The sequence below is a fragment of the Mus caroli genome, unplaced genomic scaffold (assembly GCF_978045245.1).
Source record: "Mus caroli unplaced genomic scaffold, Mus_caroli_1 scaffold_4, whole genome shotgun sequence".
Taxonomy (NCBI): domain Eukaryota; kingdom Metazoa; phylum Chordata; class Mammalia; order Rodentia; family Muridae; genus Mus; species Mus caroli.
Window position 1 is genome coordinate 89,958,003 of NW_028227259.1, and position 21,735 is coordinate 89,979,737.

A 21,735-nucleotide genomic window follows, 5' to 3' on the forward strand; every position below is an offset into this window, starting at 1 on the left:
ATTCAATGAAGTCAAAATCTTAAGCCTTTCCTGAAATATTTAAATGTAGAGATTTGTTAATAAAATTTGAAATTATTATAAATATATAAAACATTATAGAAGCTACAAGATGTGAAATAAAGAAAATAATTTTTGTTGTAGAAAAATATTTCCTAGCATTAAGTTATGATGACTTTGAATGAATGACTTTCATTTTTGTTTTGTCTGGGAGACAAGTCAATCAAGCCGAGCAATAAGAAATCCATTAACATTATTGTCACCTTAAAAAAAAAAGTAAAGAATAGAAAAATGAAAATAGGCCTTCCGGTTTCCATCTCTGTCTGTAGCAGATCCTCTGCTAATATACCCATAGCATCAGTAGGGAGCAAACCTCCCAGGAGCGCCGATGAGTGCAGGTAGGTCCATCACTGCTGCTCAGAGGAACCTGCCCAGAATCCTCAGGACACAGGAGCTGAGGGATTGCCTTGCACAGGAGTCTTCTTGTCTCTGTCTTCACCTGAGAGCTGATTGTGTACCACAATTCTCCATACCCAAGTCCCTCCCGGAGAGAACTGGTCTCCTAGGAATACTGACACACAGGCTTGAAGGAGGGACAAGACAAAGTCAAAGACAGCAAGACCAGGTTTTTTTGTTTTTTGTTTTTGTTTGTTTGTTTGTTTTTTGTTTTGTTTTGTTTTTTCAGACATGCTTTCTCTGTATAGCCTTGGCTGCCCTGGAACTCACTTTGTAGACCAGGTTGGCCTCGAACTCAGAAATCTGCCTGCCTCTGCCTCCTGAATGCTGGAATTAAAGGCGTGTACCACCATACCCTGCTGAATTCTTATTCTTTTTTGCAAGACCAGTTAACACCATAGATAACCAGATGGTGAAAGGCAAGTGCAAGAACATAAGCAGTAGAAACTAAGACTACTTGGTATCATAAAAATCTTAGTTCTCTCACCACAGTGAATCTTGATTACCCCAACATACCAGAAAAGCAAGACTGATTCAAAATCACATCTCATGATGATGATAGAGGAATTTAAGAAGGACATAACTAACTCCCTTAAAGAAATACAAGAGAACACAGGTAAACAGGTAGAAGATCTTAAAGAGAAAACACAAAAGTGCCTTAAAGAAGAGGTTATACAGCCCCTAAAAGAACACAAATGCCAACCCAGACTACCATACCCAGCAAAACTCTCAATTACCATAGATGAAGAAACCAAGATATTTTGTGAAAAAAACATATTTACACAATATCTTTCTACAAATCCAGCCCTACAAATAGATGGAAAATGCCAACACAAGGAGGAAAACTACACCCTAAAAAAAGTAAGAAACTAATCTTCTCTCAACAAACCCAAAAGAAGATAACCACACAAACATAAAAAATATATCAGTAATAACAGTGAGCAACAAGCACTATACCTTAATGTCTCTTTTTTAAAATGAATTATTGAAAACTTTATTCCAAAGCTACACCCAAAATGTACAATGAAATTTATCTCCTTTCAGACTTAATATAAAAGGGGAATATCTACATTTTAGATTTTATAATTTGCAGATCTTCTGCTCCCACAAAAAAGTCTGATAAAAAGTTAATTCCATCAATTGAAATATTAAATGACTGTCTTTATGTAAAGAATATTCTAAATGCAAAATATTCAAAAAAAGTTTCAGTATGAAACTGTTCTCAGTTTCTGGTAGTCTGTGAAAGCATAGATCCCTGTGCAGCTTGAAATGAGGTAAAAGGATGGTTTCCCAGACACCATCTTCAGATGTTCATCCTCGAAACCCAGTGCAACATGATTCTTCCATTCCTCTTTCTGTAGAACATCTCTGCTCCCCCTGACTACCTAGTATTCTGCATGTAAAACAGCAGCAAACCTGTCATCTAACAATTCCTCATGTTACAATGTTTTCCAAAGAATTTTATGTCCCAAAGGGAAGACCTGCCTATAGAGGGCCACTATTTCCTTGAAAGGTATTTTAATAAATAAAGCCTACAAGTCTTTAAACAGGTCCTGAAGGGAAAAGGCAGCAAACCTCTGAGGAGATGTTAGTTATCAATATTTTATTTTGTAGGTCGCTTCTCTAAAATTTAAAAATGAAGTCCTTGGCTGCCAATTAAAATTAAAATTAGCTTCTAATGAGACACCTCAAATGTTATTAAGAAGCAAGTACATTGTCCAGTAGAACAAGCCCATGGTTTCTGATTGCTGGGCTGTATGCTTAACAGTAGGAAATAAAGTCAGTCCAGGGGAAGTCTGCTGCTAGGCATCCTGTTTGCTCAGTGCCACTTTCTTGGGGCTTTTGTTTTGATTGGATAATTCATAGGTCTGCTGTGTTTTTAATGGTCTCCTTTAAGAAACAAAAACAAATCAACTTGGAAAGTATCTTCTCTTCATGTGGTTACTTGGCAGTATTTTACAAAGACTAGGGTTACTTACATCCTGCCAGACGTAGATATACACAGTTGTGTGTGCTCACAATCACTGGCCTTATGGAAACTATGACTTCATGCCAAGTCAGCATGAATGTTCTCCATGGCTGAATGGTAGGTGGAGATAGTAGTGCAGGATGTTCTGATGGGCTCTTATCTACACTGCCATTACATTAAGGGAGAACATGATTGAAATGAGATATAGAAACAAAATTAATAAAGGCAACAGCATGATCTTTTTCAGGCTTTTGATGCAGTGAACCTGGAGTTGAGTAATCACTGGTCTAGAGCTTGGTCCTAAGAATCACAGACTTAGGTGTGTGTGTGTGTGTGTGTGTGTGTGTGTGTGTGTGTGTGTGTTGCTAGGGATTAAACCTAGAGTCCCATGCATGTAAGGCCAGCATTTTCCACTAAGCCATGTCCCCAGGCCCTACAGCCCAATTTATGAACATACAATGGCAAAAAACAACAGTTCTGAGTTTATCCAAGTAGATGAACCACAAGCTGTGACACTGTAGAATTGGGATCACATTCCAGTTAACAAACACACATATCAATTCTGAAGCAGCTGAAGTTTACAACTTCGGTATCCACACAGGAAAGCTCTGTCACACCAATGGGCATCTGCCTACCTTAGAACTATAAATTAACATTTTTCAATGCAAAAATACTTCCAATAAATAGCAAAGACACAGTAAACACATGGAAGACTTAGTCTCCTGAAGGTGTGCTTTCATGTACAAAAAGTAATTCTGTAGACAGGCATGACAGGGCACACCTGTGAGCTGAGCACTCTGAGGACTCAGGCAAGAGGATAATTAGTTGAAGACCAGCCTGAGCTATAGTCAGAAGTGAAAGGTCACCTTACAGTAGGATATGACAGGTTGTTCTGCTCCTGATTGTGAATCTATGGATGTGAGATTGTTTCAACACTCTTGTAAAAAACCTCAACACTTCTATAGTTCATTGTGTTTCTTTTTAAATGGCCACTGTGGGTGTTGCAGTACATGTTCTTTAGCCTGAAGGGCAAGGTACATGAATTCTACATCAAAAGGGTACTTGGTAAACATGGGGGGTTCTCCCATAGTTGGATGGTACCCCTTATCTTGAGGAAACACTTTGCTGGGCTTCCACCAGGTGATATAGTGAATGCCTCTGAGCCTGGACAAGTCTAAGTAACAGTACCCATCATCACAGTGTACAGTTCAAACACAGCAGCCCAGTCCAGAAGGAAAAGTAAGTTGGTAAGGCCAGATCTCCCTGCATGCCAATAAATATGTCTAGGTTGTACATGATACTGAGCTGATCTAAAACCCCAAGTTCTCTGTATGTGTAATCAGCCACTCAGATGTCAAATGTGGATACTGTTTTCAGTGCATTTACCAGCCCATTTTGATTCAGGATTTTTCTGGTATTCTGTGATGTGTGAAAGAATGGTAACTCGAACTTTACCATCCTTGGGACCATCTTGAGTGATGATATGCAGCACATGCTGGGTGAAGGCTCTGAATAATCCATTATTCTGACAGCTAGAGATCAGAGGTGTGTTATAGAACAGACCGTACTACATGTGGGGCAGCAACAAAAACACAGATTCTTTAAAACATATCTTTTTGGAATCACAGGTTTTCAAATGTATGGCATCAAAGTCAGTAAATGCTTTCTAAGTATTGGGGAAGAGGTCACCGCATCCATAAGAGCTGGTGTCCCACATCACACTGTAAATGTTTGTACTGAAAGAAATGTTAATGTGCTGAGTGATGTAAAGATTCAGGAAATCATAGAATTAGTGGTACATGTTAATCTCTGTGGAAAGCCGTGCAGCGTGCAGCGTGCAGCGAGCAATCGCTGTGGAGAGCCGTGCGCGTGCCGCGAGCAATCACCATTATAAGATGGCGCTGGCCTCCGCTGTGACAAACTAGTAAACAAGCCTTGTGCGCAAGTGCGAGAGTGAACTCACTCCTAGTCACTGCCCATTCTCGGGGTGTAATAGTGGTGTGATGAGCGAGCAACGAATCAAGAGCTGTCACGCCACATCAGGTGCTGAAACGTCATGACTGAGTGCTATATAAGGGACTCCATTTTCTGGGGTCGAGATCTTCCTGAGAAGTAAGCAATAAAGCTTTGCTGCAGAAGATTCCGGTTGTCCTGAGTGTGTTCTTGCCGGCGGGGACAAAAGCTCGGGATAAGTGGCGCCGAAGACCCGGGAACTACCATCACACCGGCGCAAGGAAGATCCCTCGTTCGCGGGGCGGAATCAGAACTGCGGGACACTACAGCTCTGCAAGGTAAGTATTGTCTTGAAATTTCTCCAGAGTTAGATGCCCTTATGATTGTTTGCACCGCGATCGCACTTTCCCTTTCAGTTTCGTTTTGTTTCCACCGCTGGAACTGCTGACTGGTTCCCAGTCGCAGTCAGGCTCGGACAGCACCTGGACAGTGCCTGGACAGTGATTAGTTTCAGTCACGGTCAGGACTGGATAGCGGCAGAATGGGAATTTCTCACTCTGTAGTAGTGGCGTTAAGGTCAGTCCTGAAGCAGTGTGGCCTAAAAATCGCCACTAAGAGTATAGAGGCATTTGTCAGGGAGGTAGACCGTGTGGCACCATGGTATGCTTGCTCAGGTTCGTTAACTGTCACTTCTTGGGATAAACTGAAAGGAGATCTAGTTAGGGAACAGAAGAACGGCAAACTTAAAGCAGGGGTCATGCCGTTATGGAAATTGGTGAGATCGTGCTTAACAGATGAGGATTGTGAGCAGATGGTAGAAGCAGGGCAGAAGATTTTGGACGAAATTCAAGACAGTCTATCAGAGGCAGAGTGGGGAGAGAGATTGAAAGTTGGGACGAAACAAGGTGCACCGAAGAATTTAGGCCTTTCCACGGGCCTTGAGCCCGAGGAAAAGAAATACAAAGGAAAGAATGCCTTGGGAGAGATTAGAAAAAGGGATGTAAAGGGAGAGAAGAAGAGAGAAAGAACTGGAGAGGCACATAAGGAAAGGAGCCTCTACCCGCCATTAGATGAGTTTAAGGCACTAGCTGTCAGTAGCTCAGAATTGGATAAGGAACTTAGCTCCTCTGAGGAGACAGACTTAGAGGAAGAAAGATACCAGCCAGATGAAAGACGAGCTAATCAGTTACAGAATAACATAAAGAAAGCAAAAGTAGCTAGAGACAAATGTCAAATCACTATGCGATCTTCAGATCCGCAACCTCTGGGTCCTAGTACACCTCCGCCCTACGTGCAGAGGTATCAATCAGACTCATTCATTTCAAAAGAGGAACAGAGAAAAGTGCAGCAAGCGTTCCCAGTCTTCGAAGGCGCAGAGGGTGGACGCGTTCATGCCCCAGTGGAGTATATACAGATTAAAGAATTAGCAGAGTCAGTTCGTAACTATGGAGTCAATGCCAACTTTACTGTAGCCCAAGTCGAAAGGCTTGCTACTCTGGCAATGACCCCTGGCGATTGGATGACTGTAGTAAAAGCCGCATCTCCTAACATGGGAATGTATTTAGAATGGAAAGCTTTGTGGCAAGACTCCTGCCAAGCACAGGCAAGGGCCAATGCCAATGTTGAAGGGGACCAAGGAACATGGACTTTTGAGTTGCTTACAGGTCAGGGACAACACGCTAATAACCAGACAAATTACCATTGGGGAGCTTATGCTCAGATCTCAGCTGCTGCAGTTAAGGCATGGAAGGCACTCTCTAAGAAGGGAGAGGCAAGTGGGCATTTGACCAAGATTACCCAGGGTGCACAGGAGTCATTCTCAGATTTTGTGGCTAGAATGACAGAAGCGGCAGGGAGAATTTTTGGGGATCCAGAAACAGCTATGCCTTTAATTGAACAGTTGATCTATGAACAGGCTACCCAGGAATGCAGGGCGGCTATTACACCTAGAAAGAGCAAGGGACTGCAGGATTGGTTGAAGGTTTGCCGTGAGCTTGGAGGGCCACTCACTAATGCAGGTTTAGCAGCTGCCATTCTACAAGGGCAAAAACACCCTGACATGGCTGAGCTCAAACTCTGCTATAATTGTGGCAAACCGGGACACTTAAAAAAGGACTGTAGAGCCCTTGTCAAAAGGAGAGCACCAGGACTGTGTACTAAGTGTGGAAAAGGATATCATTGGGCTAGAGATTGTCGTTCAGTCAGGGACATTCGAGGCAGGCCCCTGCAGCCAGGATTCCCTCAAGCAGTAGATACTGAGACCGTTCCAAAAAACCAGTACAGGGCCCTCAGGTCTCAGGGCCCGAAAACATATGGGACCTCGACAGGCAAAAGGTGGACCCCACAGTCCGCAGGGCAACAGAAGGATCAGCTGGGTTGGACCTCCGTACCACCACCCGATTCATGCTAATGCCCCAAATGGGGGTACAGCCTATTCCTACTGATTATAAAGGACCTCTGCCATCCGGGAGTGTTGGCCTAATATTGGGCCGGGCCTCCCTTACCTTGCAAGGTCTTATTGTTCACCCTGGAGTCGTAGATCAAGACTATGAAGGGGAACTTCAAGTTCTCTGTTCCTGTCCTCAGGGTGTCTTTTCTATTTCACAAGGGGATAGAATAGCTCAGTTAATAATTTTGCCAAGCCTACATGGCTGTTTTCCTTCCTCTGGTGTCCCTCGAGCTACGAGAGGGATTGGTTCTACTGGAAATGATTCTGCTTACTTAGTGATGCCTCTTGACTCCAGGACATTCTTAGAATTAGTTATAGAAGGAAAACAATTTAAAGGGATTTTAGACACAGGAGCAGATAAAAGTATCCTGTCTTCCCAATGGTGGCCAAAAACTTGGCCCGTTACTCAGTCATCACGTTCTTTGCAAGGTTTAGGTTATCAGTCCTGTCCCACTATTAGTTCCCGTTCTTTGAGCTGGACAGCTCCTGAAGGTCAAACAGGACGATTCACTCCCTATGTTTTACCACTCCCAGTAAATCTCTGGGGGAGAGACATTTTACAGGCACTAGGATTGACCTTGACTAATGAATACTCGCCACAAGCTGTTCAAATAATGAAGAAAATGGGCTATAAAGAAGGAAGGGGATTAGGGAAAGGAGAGCAGGGTAAACTTGAACCTATCCCTCAAAAAGGTAATAATGGGAGACAAGGTTTGGGTTTTTTCTAGGGGCCGTTGAGGGCTCCATGCCCATACCATGGCTTACAGAGGAAGTTGTATGGGTTCCTCAATGGCCTCTCTCCTCTGAAAAGTTAGAAGCAGCTACAAAACTAATTTCTGAACAGCTACGCTTGGGTCATTTAGAGCCCTCTACCTCACCCTGGAATACACCTATTTTCGTAATTAAGAAAAAATCTGGCAAATGGCGCTTATTACATGATCTTAGAGCCATTAATGCACAAATGCGTCTATTTGTACCAGTTCAGCGAGGGCTACCATTGCTTTCTGCCTTACCCAAAAATTGGGAAATTATAATTATAGATATTAAAGATTGCTTTTTCTCTATACCTTTATGCCCTCAAGATAGGCAAAGATTTGCATTTACCATCCCAGCCATTAATCATTTAGAACCGGATCAAAGATACCAATGGAAGGTCCTACCTCAGGGGATGGCGAATAGCCCCACCATGTGTCAACTGTATGTGCAATTGGCACTTAAGTCAGTTAGAGAGCATTTTCCATCATTACAGGTGATAATTTATATGGATGACATTTTGATTTGCCATAAAAATTCAAAGTTATTGCAAGATGCATACCCTATATTAATAAAAACGTTAGGGCAATGGGGATTGCAGGTGGCCACTGAAAAGGTGCAAGTTGCTCGAATGGGAGCCTTCCTAGGGTCACTCATTTATCCTGACAAAATTGTTCCTCAAAAATTAGAGATTCGCAAAGATCAACTACATACCTTGAATGATTTCCAAAAATTGCTAGGAGATATTAATTGGCTAAGACCATTTTTGAAAATTCCATCAGCAGAATTAAAGCCCTTATTTGACATATTAGAGGGAGATACCCACATCTCCTCCCACAGAGCACTTACCCCAGCTGCATGTCAAGCTTTACAAACGATAGAAAAGGCCTTACAAGATGCTCAATTACAACGCATTGAGGAGTCAAAGTCATTTGAATTGTGCATATTAAAAACTGCACAGTTACCAACAGCAGTCTTATGGCAAAAAGGACCCTTATTGTGGGTCCATCCTAATGCTTCCCCTGCAAAAATCATTGAGTGGTATCCTAATGCAATTGCTCAACTTGCACATAGGGGGATAAAAGCAGCTATTACTTATTTTGGGAAAGAACCTCATATGCTAATCGTACCTTATACTTCTGCTCAAGTTCAAACCCTGGCAGCAACAACTAACGATTGGGCAGTCTTGGTTGCCTCTTATTCAGGACAAATTGATAATCATTATCCAAAACATCCAATTTTACAATTTGCCTTAAGCCAAGCCATAGTGTTTCCAGTAATAACAGCCAAACACCCACTTCCGGATGGGGTAGTAGTGTATACAGATGGATCCAAATCTGGCATAGGTGCATATGTAGTAAATGGCCAAGTAACATCTAAACAATATAATGAGACATCACCCCAGATTGTAGAGTGTTTGATAGTTCTAGAAGTCCTTGAAACTTTTCCGGGACCGCTCAATATTGTATCTGACTCTTCATATGTGGTCAATGCAGTTAATATGCTTGAAGTTGCTGGCTTAATTAGACCCTCTAGCAAGCTTGCTCACATTTTTCAGCAAATTCAGTCAGCCTTGTTACATAGAAGACATCTTGTGTATATTACTCATGTTAGGGCTCATTCTGGCCTTCCTGGCCCCATGTCTCATGGAAATGACTTGGCAGACAAAGCTACTAGAATAGTGGCTGCTGCTCTTTCCTCGCAGTCAGAGGCTGCAAGGGAGTTTCATAAACGCTTCCACGTGACGGCTGAAACATTACGCCGCCGTTTCACTTTAACTAGGAAAGAAGCTCGTGACATTGTCACCCAATGTCAAAACTGTTGTCAATTTCTGCCTACTCCTCATGTAGGGGTAAACCCCCGAGGCATCAGACCATTACAGGTCTGGCAAATGGATGTCACTCATATTTCCTCCTTTGGAAGAAATCAATATTTACATGTTTCCATTGACACCTGCTCTGGTGTTATGTTTGCTACACCTTTAACAGGTGAGAAAGCCTCTCATGTTATACAGCACTGTTTAGAAGCATGGAGTGCTTGGGGCAAGCCCACAATTCTTAAAACTGATAATGGGCCAGCATATACCTCTACTAAATTTCAGCAATTTTGTCATCAAATGGATGTCACTCACTTGACTGGCCTTCCTTATAATCCTCAAGGACAAGGCATTGTGGAACGTGCTCACCGTACACTTAAGTCTTATCTCATAAAACAAAAAAGGGGAGTTGATGAGACTCTGCCCTCAGTGCCAAGAGTAGCTGTATCTATGGCACTCTTTACACTCAATTTTTTGAATCTTGACGAGCAAGGTCGCTCTGCATCTGATCGACATAGCTCAGACCCTGATAGACCAAAAGAAATGGTCAAATGGAAGGATGTCTTAACTGGTCTGTGGAAAGGCCCGGATCCTATTTTGATAAGATCCAGGGGAGCTGTTTGTGTTTTTCCACAGAGTGAAGACAACCCATTTTGGCTGCCGGAACGACTCACCCGCAAGATATTCATCAAGGATGGTGCAGAAGATGCAGACCTCCCGAGGACTGCTCCTGATCCTGACAATGCTGAACTTGTCTCAGGTTCCTAGTATGAGGGGCGAACAGAGATGGGCCATTCTCTCGACTTTCCCTAAACCAATGCCAGTTCGCCATAATGCTATAGTTTTTCCAAAATTCTTTACTACTAATAAAACATTAGATTTGCCATATCTACCCTATGATCCCACCCGAGCACCATTAGGGGAAAATCGCTCTTTATTAGAACAGGGTTCTTTATGTTTTCAAATGAATGGACCAGGAAAATGTATCAACCTCACAGCTCGAGCTTTGGGGAAGTTTAATGAGCACCGAGGAGGTTGGGTAAGCACAACCCAAGATACTTCCAATGCAGATATAACCTTTACAAATCGGACCTTTTGGCAGGAGGCAATTTGGGTTAATGGTACATTTCTACCACCTAACTTTTCAGACAAAGAACGTCCCCACCAACCAAAAATAGCCCCTCATTGTAGCTTGGAAGATGAAGGGCTGATATTGCCTTGGTCTGATTGTCAATCCTCCATCACTCGTTGGGCAGATCAGAGTAAAACCTTTTCCTTTTCTCCCAACATGATAGATGATCCAGAGAAGGAATTTGTTATGAAAAAGGGACTTTTCATACAGGACTTTAGAATGCATCCCTTTCACAAGTGGGTGCTTTGTGGAGTCAATGGCAGTTGTACAGAACTCAATCCTTTGATCTTTATCCAGGGAGGAGCAGTTGGAAAGGCTTCTTTTAATGGCATCTCAAGATTTGCTCAGTATTGGGGAATACATGCTGCCTCCCAGGATTCTTATGGATATACTAATACCAGTGTAGAGATCACTGGGTTCAATAAAACTTTGGTAAACCAGATTAATTATCCATCTACCCCAGTCTGTGTTTACCCCCCTTTCTTGTTTATTCTTTCAAATGATTCATTTGAAGTCTGTTCCAATGATTCTTGTTGGATTTCTCAATGTTGGGACATAACAAAGAACACCCGTGCCATGGTAGCACGGATCCCACGTTGGATCCCGGTTCCGGTGGAAACACCCTCCACCTTATCCCTGTTTCGACAAAAAAGAGATTTTGGAATTACTGCTGCCGTGATCATAGCAATTTCAGCCAGTGCAGCTGCTGCTACAGCTGCAGGGTATGCTATGGTTAGTACGGTTCAATCAGGCACAAAATTAAATCAGCTTTCAGCAGATCTGGCTGATGCCATCACTGTCCAAACTTCTGCTAGTACCAAGTTAAAGGGAGGGCTGATGATATTGAATCAGCGCCTTGACCTGGCAGAAGAACAGATAGGAGTTCTATACCCGATGGCCCAGTTGGGTTGTGAAAGAAAACTGGAAGCCCTGTGTATTACCAGTGTCCAATATGAAAATTTTACTTATGCAGCTAATCTGTCTAGACAGCTTTCCTTGTATCTTGCAGGAAATTGGTCTGAGGGATTCGATGAGACTCTTGAGGCCCTGAGGGTGGCAGTTTTAAAGATCAACTCAACACGAGTGGACCTGTCATTGACAGAGGGCCTCTCCTCCTGGATTTCATCTGCATTTTCTTATTTTAAGGAATGGGTGGGGATGGGTTTATTTGGCGTTGCCACCTGCTGTGGACTTGTGTTCATGCTCTGGTTGGTTTGCAAGCTCAGAACCCAACAAACACGTGACAAGGTTGTGATAGCTCAAGCACTTGCTGCCATTGAGCAAGGCGCCTCCCCCGAAATCTGGCTATCTATGCTCAAAAATTAGTTGACATTGGTGGCTGGCCTCTTTTGTAGAGTTCGCCCTAGGTCATTTAGTAGTTACTGTCACATAGCACTGCGGTATCCAGGGACGGGCAACTTTCCTCATGCACAGATCATCCTAAGACACGGGGCCCAGTGGCGATAGGGTTACCCTATGACAGGAAAAGGCTGTGACATTGGAGGAACGACCTAAGACAGGAGCCACAGCGGATGGGCATAATTACACAGACCTAGTCCAGCCTCAATTTAATAAAATAAAAAGGGGGAGATGTGTAAAGCCGTGCAGCGTGCAGCGTGCAGCGAGCAATCGCTGTGGAGAGCCGTGCGCGTGCCGCGAGCAATCACCATTATAAGATGGCGCTGGCCTCCGCTGTGACAAACTAGTAAACAAGCCTTGTGCGCAAGTGCGAGAGTGAACTCACTCCTAGTCACTGCCCATTCTCGGGGTGTAATAGTGGTGTGATGAGCGAGCAACGAATCAAGAGCTGTCACGCCACATCAGGTGCTGAAACGTCATGACTGAGTGCTATATAAGGGACTCCATTTTCTGGGGTCGAGATCTTCCTGAGAAGTAAGCAATAAAGCTTTGCTGCAGAAGATTCCGGTTGTCCTGAGTGTGTTCTTGCCGGCGGGGACAAAAGCTCGGGATAAATCTCTGCCTCTAATTTAATGAAATATATTGGTTTTTCAACACCGATGTCATATTTAGCATCTTCTATAGGCTTGGAATTGAGCTGAGTGTAGCTTTCTAGCTTAACAAACCAAGACTGCAGAGGGCTCTTGTGCTGACCTTCAGACACCAGTGTGTGACTGTCAAGTTTAGAGTATTCTCCAATTTCACCATCCTGAAGAAAATCTTCCTTGAATCTGACATGGTTTCTCTTGAGGTTTCTTAAGTCTAGGTATAGACCAATAGCTCTAAAATACTGAAGATGATGAGAGCAAACCAGACTTGAGTTGCTTGCTCTCTCTGGCTGATAGAATGTTCTTATCTCCTCAAGCTGGTCTTGTGACTATCCAAAGTCAGCTTGTTTCCAGAACATGTCCTGGGCTGACTCCAGTGTGTCTGTCCATCCCAAGTCCATGTAACTGCAAATGGGGAAACTGAATCTGAACTCTGGTATGCAGGATTTCTCATAACGTCAGCAGTAGTGTAGATTTTCTAAAAGTTTCTTATATGGACAGTGGGAATCCTCCCTGCACACAGAACCAACATGCCTGTCATTGTGCAACAAGGGAATGTACTTCTCTGGGAAGTGGAGGCTGGAGTAGTCTGTACAGGGCTTTGCCTGAGTATTATCAGCCTCAGAATGAGCCTCATCTTGGCCAATCTTTGGGACTTCATGAAGCAATACCCCAAAGACAAGCAGAATAACATAGCAACCTGCAGACCTCTTTAATCCTCAGGATCACCTGAAGCTGCTGATGCTTTGGATAGCTTAAAACCCTCTAAGTCACCAGTAGGAGTACTAGGTTCTGAATTTCAGGTATGCAAATCTACAGCTCTGCAATGCATTCTGCTGGTTAACAAAACTTGACCATTCTTGGAAAAAAAGTAACCCGTGGCAGTGGGGAAAATCTAAAAAAAAAAAAAAAATATCAGACAGTTGGCTTTTGCAAGGGAGGGCACACACCCACTTGCATATGCTGGTTTCCCTGTACTGCATGAAAGTACAACTTCAGGGACTGGCAGAAAGCCTTCCTGGTGTCAACTTCTCTGGCAAGACTTGGCAGAGATGAAAGCTTTAGTAGGTTAGGCTACTGTATCTTTTTGCACAAAATGGCCAACTGCACTTCCACACATGTATAGCTTGACTGGACTTCCACAGGCCTGCAGCTTGACAAGGCAGTGGAGGCAGCAGCAGCTCGGGAGAAACCCCCTAATATCTCTTAACATCAATAGACTCAATTCCCCAATAAAAAGGCATAGACTAACAAACTGGATATGTAAACAGGACCTATCATTTTTCTGCATACAGGAAATGCACCTCAGTGTCAAAGACAAACACTACCTTTGAGTAAAGGGCTAGAAAACAATTTTCCAAGCAAATAGTCCCAAGAACTAAGCAGGAGTGTCCATATTGGACAAAATTGACATTCAACCAAAAGTCATCAAAAAGGATATGGAAGGATATACATCAAAGGAAAAATCTACCAAGAAGAACGCTCAATTCTGAACATATATGCTCCAAATGCAAGGGCACCCATATTCATAAAAAAATTTTTACAAAAGCTAAAAGTACACATACCTCACACAATAATTGTTGGGACTTCAACACCCTACTCTCAGCAATTGACAGATCAGGGGAACACAAACTAAAATGAGACACAGTGAAAGTAACAGAAGTATTGGACCAAATGGATTTGAAAGATATCTATAGAACATTTCATCCTAAATCAAAAGAATATACGTTCTTCTCAGTACCTCATGGTACCTTCTCCAAAATTGACCATATAATCCATCACAAATCAGACCTCAAGAGATAGAAGAAGATTGAAATAATCCTATGCCTCCTATCAGATGACTACAGATTAATACCAATCTTCAATAACAAGGAACAACAAAAAGCAAACATACACATGGAAGCTGAAAAAGGCTCTACTCAATGATAACTTGATCAAGGAAGAAATAACGAAAGGAATTAAAGAATTTTTAGAATTTAATGAAAATGAAGATACAACATTCCCAAACGTATGGGAAACAATGAAGGCAGTGCTAAGAGGAAAACTCATAGCTCTGAGAAACTCAAACCAAACCAAACCAACAAACCAAAACAAACCAAAATAAATAAATAAATAAATAAAACCTCAATGAAGCATACACTAGCAGCTTTGCAGAACATCTGAAAGTTCTAGAAGAAAAACAAGCAAATACACCCAAGAAGAGTAGATGGCAGGAAATAATCTAACTCAGGGCTGAAATCAACCAAGTAGAAACAGAAAGAGCAATACAAAGTGTCAACAAAATGAGGAGCTGGTGCTTTGAGAAAATCAAGAAGATAGATAAACTCTTATCTAGACTAAGCAGAGGGCACAGCAACAGGAACCTAATTTAAAATAATAGAAATGAAAAGGAAGATAAAACAACAGAAAAGAAGAAATCCAAAAAAAATTCATCAGATCTTACTAGAAAGGCTATACTCAACAAAACTGGAATATCTTGATGAAACAGACAATATTCTAGACAGATTCCAGGTACCAAAGTTAAACCAGGATCAGATAAACAATATAAACAGTCCCATATCCCCTAAAGAAATGGAAATAGTCATTAATAGTCTCCCAACCAAAAAGCCCAGGACCAGTTGGGTTTAATACAGAGTTCTATCAGACCTTCAAAGAAGACCTAATGCAAATACTCCTTAAATTATTCCACAATGCCGGGCAGTGGTGGCACACACCTTTAATCCCAGCACTTGGGAGGCAGAGGCAGGCAGATTTCTGATTTCGAGGCCAGCCTGATCTACAGAGTGAGTTACAGGACAGCCAGGGCTATACAGAGAAACCCTGTCACAAAAAAAACCAAAAAGAAAAGAAAAAAATTACACAAAATAGAATCAAAAGAAACTCTACCCAACTCATTCTGTGAAGACACAATTATTCTGACATCTAAACGACACAAACACCCAACAAAGAAAGAGAACTTCTGACCAAATTCCCTTATGAATATCGATGTAAAAATACTCAATAAAATTCTCACAAAACAAATCCAAGAATACATCAAAAAGATCATCCATCATGATCAAGTAGGCTTCATCCCAGGTATGCAGCTATGGTTCAATATATGAAAATGCATCAATGTAATCCACTATATAAACAAATTCAAAGAAAAAAACCATACTTGCATTTCATTCAATGATGAGAAAGCATTTGACAAAACTAAACACCCATTCATGATAAAAATCTTAAAAAGATCAGGAATTCAAGTCCCATACCTAAACATAGTAAAAGCAATATACAGCAAACCAGTAGTCAACATCAAACTAAATGGAGAGAAACTTGAAGCAATCTCACTAAATCAGGGACTGGACAAGGCTGCATACTCTTTTCCTACCTGTTCAATATAGTACTCAAAACCCTAGGCAGAGAAATTAGACAACAAAAGGAGGTCAAAGGGATATAAAATGGAAAGAAAGAAGGCAAAATATCACTATTTGCAGATAATATGATAGTATACTTAAGTGACCCCAAAAATTCCACCAGAGAACTCATCAACCTGATAAATAGCTTCAGGAAAGTAGCTGGATATAAAATTAACTCAAACAAAGAAGTATCCTTTCCCTAGTCAAAGGATAAACAGGGTAAGAAAGAAATTAGGAAAAAAACACCCTTCACAATAGTCACAAATAATATAAAATACCTTGGTGTGACTCTAACTAAGCAAGTAAATGATCTATATGACAAGAACTTCAAGTCTCTGAAGAAAGAAATTGAGGAAGATATCAGAAAATGGAAAGATCTCAGATGCTCATGGATTGGCAGGATTAATATAGTAAAAATGTCTATCTTGTGGAAATCAATCTACAGACTCAATGCACCCCTATCAAAATTACAACTCAATTCTTCATGGAGTTAGAAAGAGCAATTTGCAAATTCATCTGGTATAACAAAAAAACCTAGTATATAGAAAACTATTCTCAACAATAAGAGAACTTCTGGTGGATTCACCATCCCTGATCTCAAACTGTAATACAGAGCAATTGCAATAGAACTGCATTGTATTGGTACAGTGGCAGGCAGGTAGATCAATGCAATAGAATTGAAGACCCAGAAATGAACACACAGATCTATAGTCATATGATCTTTGAAAAAGGAGCTAAAATCATCCAGTGGAAAAAAGACAGCTTTTTCAACAAATGGTGCCGGTTCAACTGCTGGTTAGCATGTGAAAGAATGCAAATTGATATACTCTTATCTCCTTGTAAAAAGTTCAAGTCTAAGTTAATCAGTGACCTCCTTGTAAAACCACATACACTGAAACTAATAGAAGAGAAAGTGGCAAAAAACTGTGAAGACCTAAGTGCACGGAAAAATTTCCTGAACAGACAATCAATAGCTTATGCTCTAAGATCAATAATTGACAAATGGGACCTCATAAAAATGCAAAGCTTCTGTAAGGCAAAGGACACTGTCAATAGGGCAAAATGGCAACTAAGAGACTGAGAAAAGATGTTTACCAACCCTACATCTGATAGAAGGCTAATATCCAATATATACAAAGAACTCAAGAAGTTAGACTCCAGAGATCCAAATGACCCTATTAAAAATGAGGTACAGAGTTAAACAAAGAATTCTCAATTGAGGAATACTGAATGGCTGAAAAGAACCTAAAGAAATGTCCAATATCCTTAGTCATCAGGGAAATGCAAATTGGAACAACCCTGAGATTCCACCTCACAGCAGTCAGAATGTCTAAGATCAAAAACTCAGGTGCAATCAGATGCTGGTGAGGATGTGGAGAAAGAGGAACACTCCTCTATTGTTGGTGGAATTGCAAGCTAGTTCAACCACTCTTGAAATCAGTTTGGTGGTTACTCAGAAAATTGGACATAGTGCTAACTGAGAACCCAACAATACCTCTCCTGGGCATTTCCCCAGAAGATGCTCCAACATGTAATAATGGAATATGCTCCACTATGATGATAGCATCCTCACTTATAATAGCCAGAAGTTGGAACGATTCCAGTTGTCCCTAAACAGAAGAATAGATATAAAAAGTGTGCTTCCTTTACACAATGGAGTACTACTCAGATATTAAAAACAATGAATTTATGAAATTCTTAGGCAAATGGATGGAAGTATAAAATATCATTCTGAGTGAGGTAACCCAATCACAAAAGAATTCACTTGATATGTACTCACTGGTAAGTGGATATTAGACCAGAAACTTAGAATACCCAAGATACAATTTGCAAAACACAAGAAAGTCAAGAAGAAGGAAGTCCAATGCATGGATACTTCATTCCTCCTTAGATAAGCAAACAAAATACCCATGGAAGGAGTTACAGGGACAAAGTTTGGAACTGACATGAAAGGATGGATCATCCAGAGACTGCCCCACCCAGGGATCCATTCAATAATCAGCCACCAAATGCAGACTTTATTGCATATGCCAGCAAAATTTAACTGAAAGGACCCTGATATAGTTGTCTCTTGTGAGGCTATGCTAGTGACTGGCAAATTCAGAAGTGGATGCTCACAGTCATCTATTGGATGGAAGACAGGGCCTCCAATGGAGGAGCTAGAGAATGTACCAAAGGAGCTGAAGAGGTCTGCAACCCTGTAGGTGGAACAACAATATGAACTAACCAGTACCCCCAGAGCTCATGTCTCTAGCTGCATATGTAGCAGAAGATGGCCTAGTCACCCATCATTGGGAAGAGAGGCCCCCTGGTCTTGCAAACTTTATATGCCCCAGTAGAGGGAAACACCAGGGCCAAGAAGTGGGTGGGGTGGATAGGGAAGCAGGGCAGGGGGGTATATGGAACTTTCAGGATAGAATTTGAAATGTAAATGAAGAAAATATCTAATTAAAAAATTGGAAAAAAAAAGCTCATCTCAAAAAAAAATCTTTGTTTAACCCTCAGAGTATACTTTATTTGATTATCTGAATAAAGTTGGGTATTGCTTTTGTTGTTCATCTCCCACTTCCTCTTGACTGGTGACAGGGTAGGATTTAAATGCAAATATTAAACCTGCTATGCCAACTTCACCTTAATAGACACACACCCTTTGTAGAGCTATTGCTGTGGACTAATGGTTCAGAACTTACAGGCATTACCTCTACCCTGGGATTCAACTTGCTGTACTACTGATGACTGTGATCACACCAAGAGAAACTGATATTCCTCTTTGTTTTTGCATTTCTCTTTAGAATTTCATATAACATGCTTCTTAAAATTCTTTCCTTCTTACCATAATCTTCTGTAAATCATGGCCTTCCTTACCAACCCAACTAAATACCCTTCAAAGAAAAAAAGAAAGAAAGAAAAAAACTCAACAACTTCAAGACTAAATTGCACATTCGAAATATTCTTGTGTATGCGGTCCTTCAGTAGATAGTGGTTGACTTTGCAGGAGCTGCAGCCTTCTCCACCTATAAGCCAACAGATGTCAAGAGTCCATGGCTCTGTGTGGACCGAGTGCCCCTCTCCTCTTTCCATGCTCAGATTTGGTTTGTTTCTATGTTGCACAGATTTTGTACATGTTGCTTTTGATGTACATGAATTCAAAACTCTATAATTATTAACTCTTCATGAAAAATCAATTTTGCTTTGGGATTCTAAGAATATGAATACAGATCTGTATATCTCTAGTCAGTAAGGGCAGGAAAATTTGCACATAAAATTTAATTGAGCATTCTCATTTTTGTAATTATCACTGAGATTGGTTACTTCCTCCATTTCTTAACTTTTTGTCTGCCTCGCTCCCTCTGTGTTCTGCATCTGTTGGAGCATAGATGAGACATTTGATGTGTGCAAATGTATGTTTATGTGTACCAAGGTGAGTGTATGACATCGAGAAGACTATCACAGATGTTTAATTGAAATGTATTTCCTGATAGAGACAGAATTTCTTGTTTGCTGTTTTGTTTTTTTTCCTCACTGGTGGTCTACAAAGCTTCAGGAATTCTCCTATTTATGCCTTCTCTTTATGACAGGACTATTGGGATAGAGACATACAATGCCATATCTAAGGTCATGTAGATTAGAAACATTCAAACTGAGCTGCTTATAATGCATTGAAAACATTTTATGCACTGAGTCATCTCTGATGGTTAGATATAATTCATTAAATATAGCAAATATATGTTAAACATGCAGGATATACTTCATTCTATGAGGTTTGCCAGGGAGTTCTGAAATTATTACCTTATTCTGGGCCTTAATGGAACTGATTCAGATACTGATGAGTATACTACTCTCTGCAAAACATTTTTTTACAGTCTATTGAAAACAAATTGAGAATCACAAGTTATATGGCTATTGAAAAAAAACCTCAAAAATCTAAAACACTACTTTGTGACCTATGTCAGTTATGTAGTTTTTATGACAAGCTTCAAAGATTTTACTCTAGAAGTCAGAATTTTCTGCTACAGAAAAAGCAGTTCCAACCCCAGGCTGATGATGCTTTACCAGCCCATGGTGCTAATGCTAGAATTCTCAGACCAATCTCATAAAATGGATCATTATCTATATGTCTACCATAAACTTCCTTTGAGACTGATACAATTAAGCAGATCATTTAATAAAATTGTAGGTGATTAAGGAGATGGTTTTCAACTAAATGAATATTAAAACACAGTCTCTAGAGAACGACTTTTTGGTGTTCTGTATGAAGTAACTCGTCTGACACTTTTTCACATCAGAATCTCTTGGACTCATTTCTATTTCTTCCTTGAATGGTAGGATTTTCACTCTGATGGTTAGAAGCAGAGTCCTGTGGTTCTTGCTTTCTTTTGCATAGAGATAATCACAAGGGCAGTACCCATCTCTACATTTCCTTTATATATTTCTTCTACAAATACTGACAAGGTAAGCCAGAAAGATAGGTTCTATTTTTCTCTTTTTCTTAGTTAGCCAGTTAGTACTCTAGCCTTGGAATCCCTTTCTTTAAACGGTGCTCTCTACTGCACTCTGATAAGATCCACCTCAAAATTAGGATACAGACTTATGCTTCATTTCAAACATTTTCAATACTTGCTTAATGTTCTTCTACTAGAAAAAATTAATATAAATTAACTCTCCCCTGAAAATTCTTACACGTGCAGTGAATTAAATAATCAACAAATGGAACAAATAACTCTGAAGGATTTTCTATGTCTACACAGCCTTGACAGTGATGTCATCATAATGTCAGCATTTTAAAATTTGTCCACACAGATCACAATATTGATATCCAAGGTATTCACAGTCAAAAACATCATCTGTAATACTGTACCATCTATGGTGTGTATCTCTTTGTAAACTGGCTAAGGTAAATTAGAGCTTTCCTAAATGTTTACTTTTCACACAGACATTTCTAGTATTGGTTCCTTCAAAGACTTTCACAGACTCATTATACATCCTCTTGCCATGGGCACTTTACTTCCCCTTTTGTGGAATCTGGACAAGGGCCCATGCAATTGCTTTGGACTTTTCTTCTGTCATATTTCTGACCATTGGCCCCAGAGAAAATACCATCACACCATGCTCTCCAGAGCTCTGGAGGAAGTCGTCCATTTCCTATGAAGAAAGAACTTGATTTACTGCACAATGACAATATGAGAAAAAAATCACGTATGAAAATTTTATGCAAAAGCTAAGAGAATAAGAATTGAAGATTTCTTAAGAATTTTTAGGATAGCGGTGTTAACATGCACAGAAGACAAAACTGGCAATATTAAACACTTTGGACCTCACAGGAAGCAGTGTAAAGTGTACTAACACAAATTCAATAAATGCTCTCAAATTTTTTCTCTGGCTAAATAAAAATTCAGGAGAGCAACCACCATGTATGAAATATTTATAAATTTGTAACATCATTACATTTTTCATCCTATAGGATGTATATTTTTTCCTTGTTCTTTATTTTTGTTCTATGACGGCTGATTTAACATTATTAGCTAGTGTTTGTTGAAATAATATATACATTGTAGTAGGTACATATGTTGTAGTTGACCCAAATTTCATAAGACAAGTAATTAAATGTTTTAGTTTTTTGTAAAACAAACCATATCTGCATGGAAAACATGTACTATATAATAATTTTCTGATAATTATGTATAAGTAGGAGTATTTTCAGAAATAACCTCAACAATTCAATGGTTTGAATAGAAGTTATGCTATGTTGTTTCTCTGGATATTAAAGAACTAACTCTGATATGGAATAATCACAACTTTTGAATGATTG

The 21,735-nt window shown here is 40.5% G+C and overlaps 1 pseudogene; it reads right to left on the reverse strand.

The window, feature by feature from the left end:
* Positions 1-3,381: 3,381 nt before the first annotated feature.
* Positions 3,382-13,491, reverse strand: LOC110294881 (EGF domain-specific O-linked N-acetylglucosamine transferase-like; annotated as a pseudogene).
* Between the last annotated feature and the right edge of the window lie 8,244 nt (positions 13,492-21,735).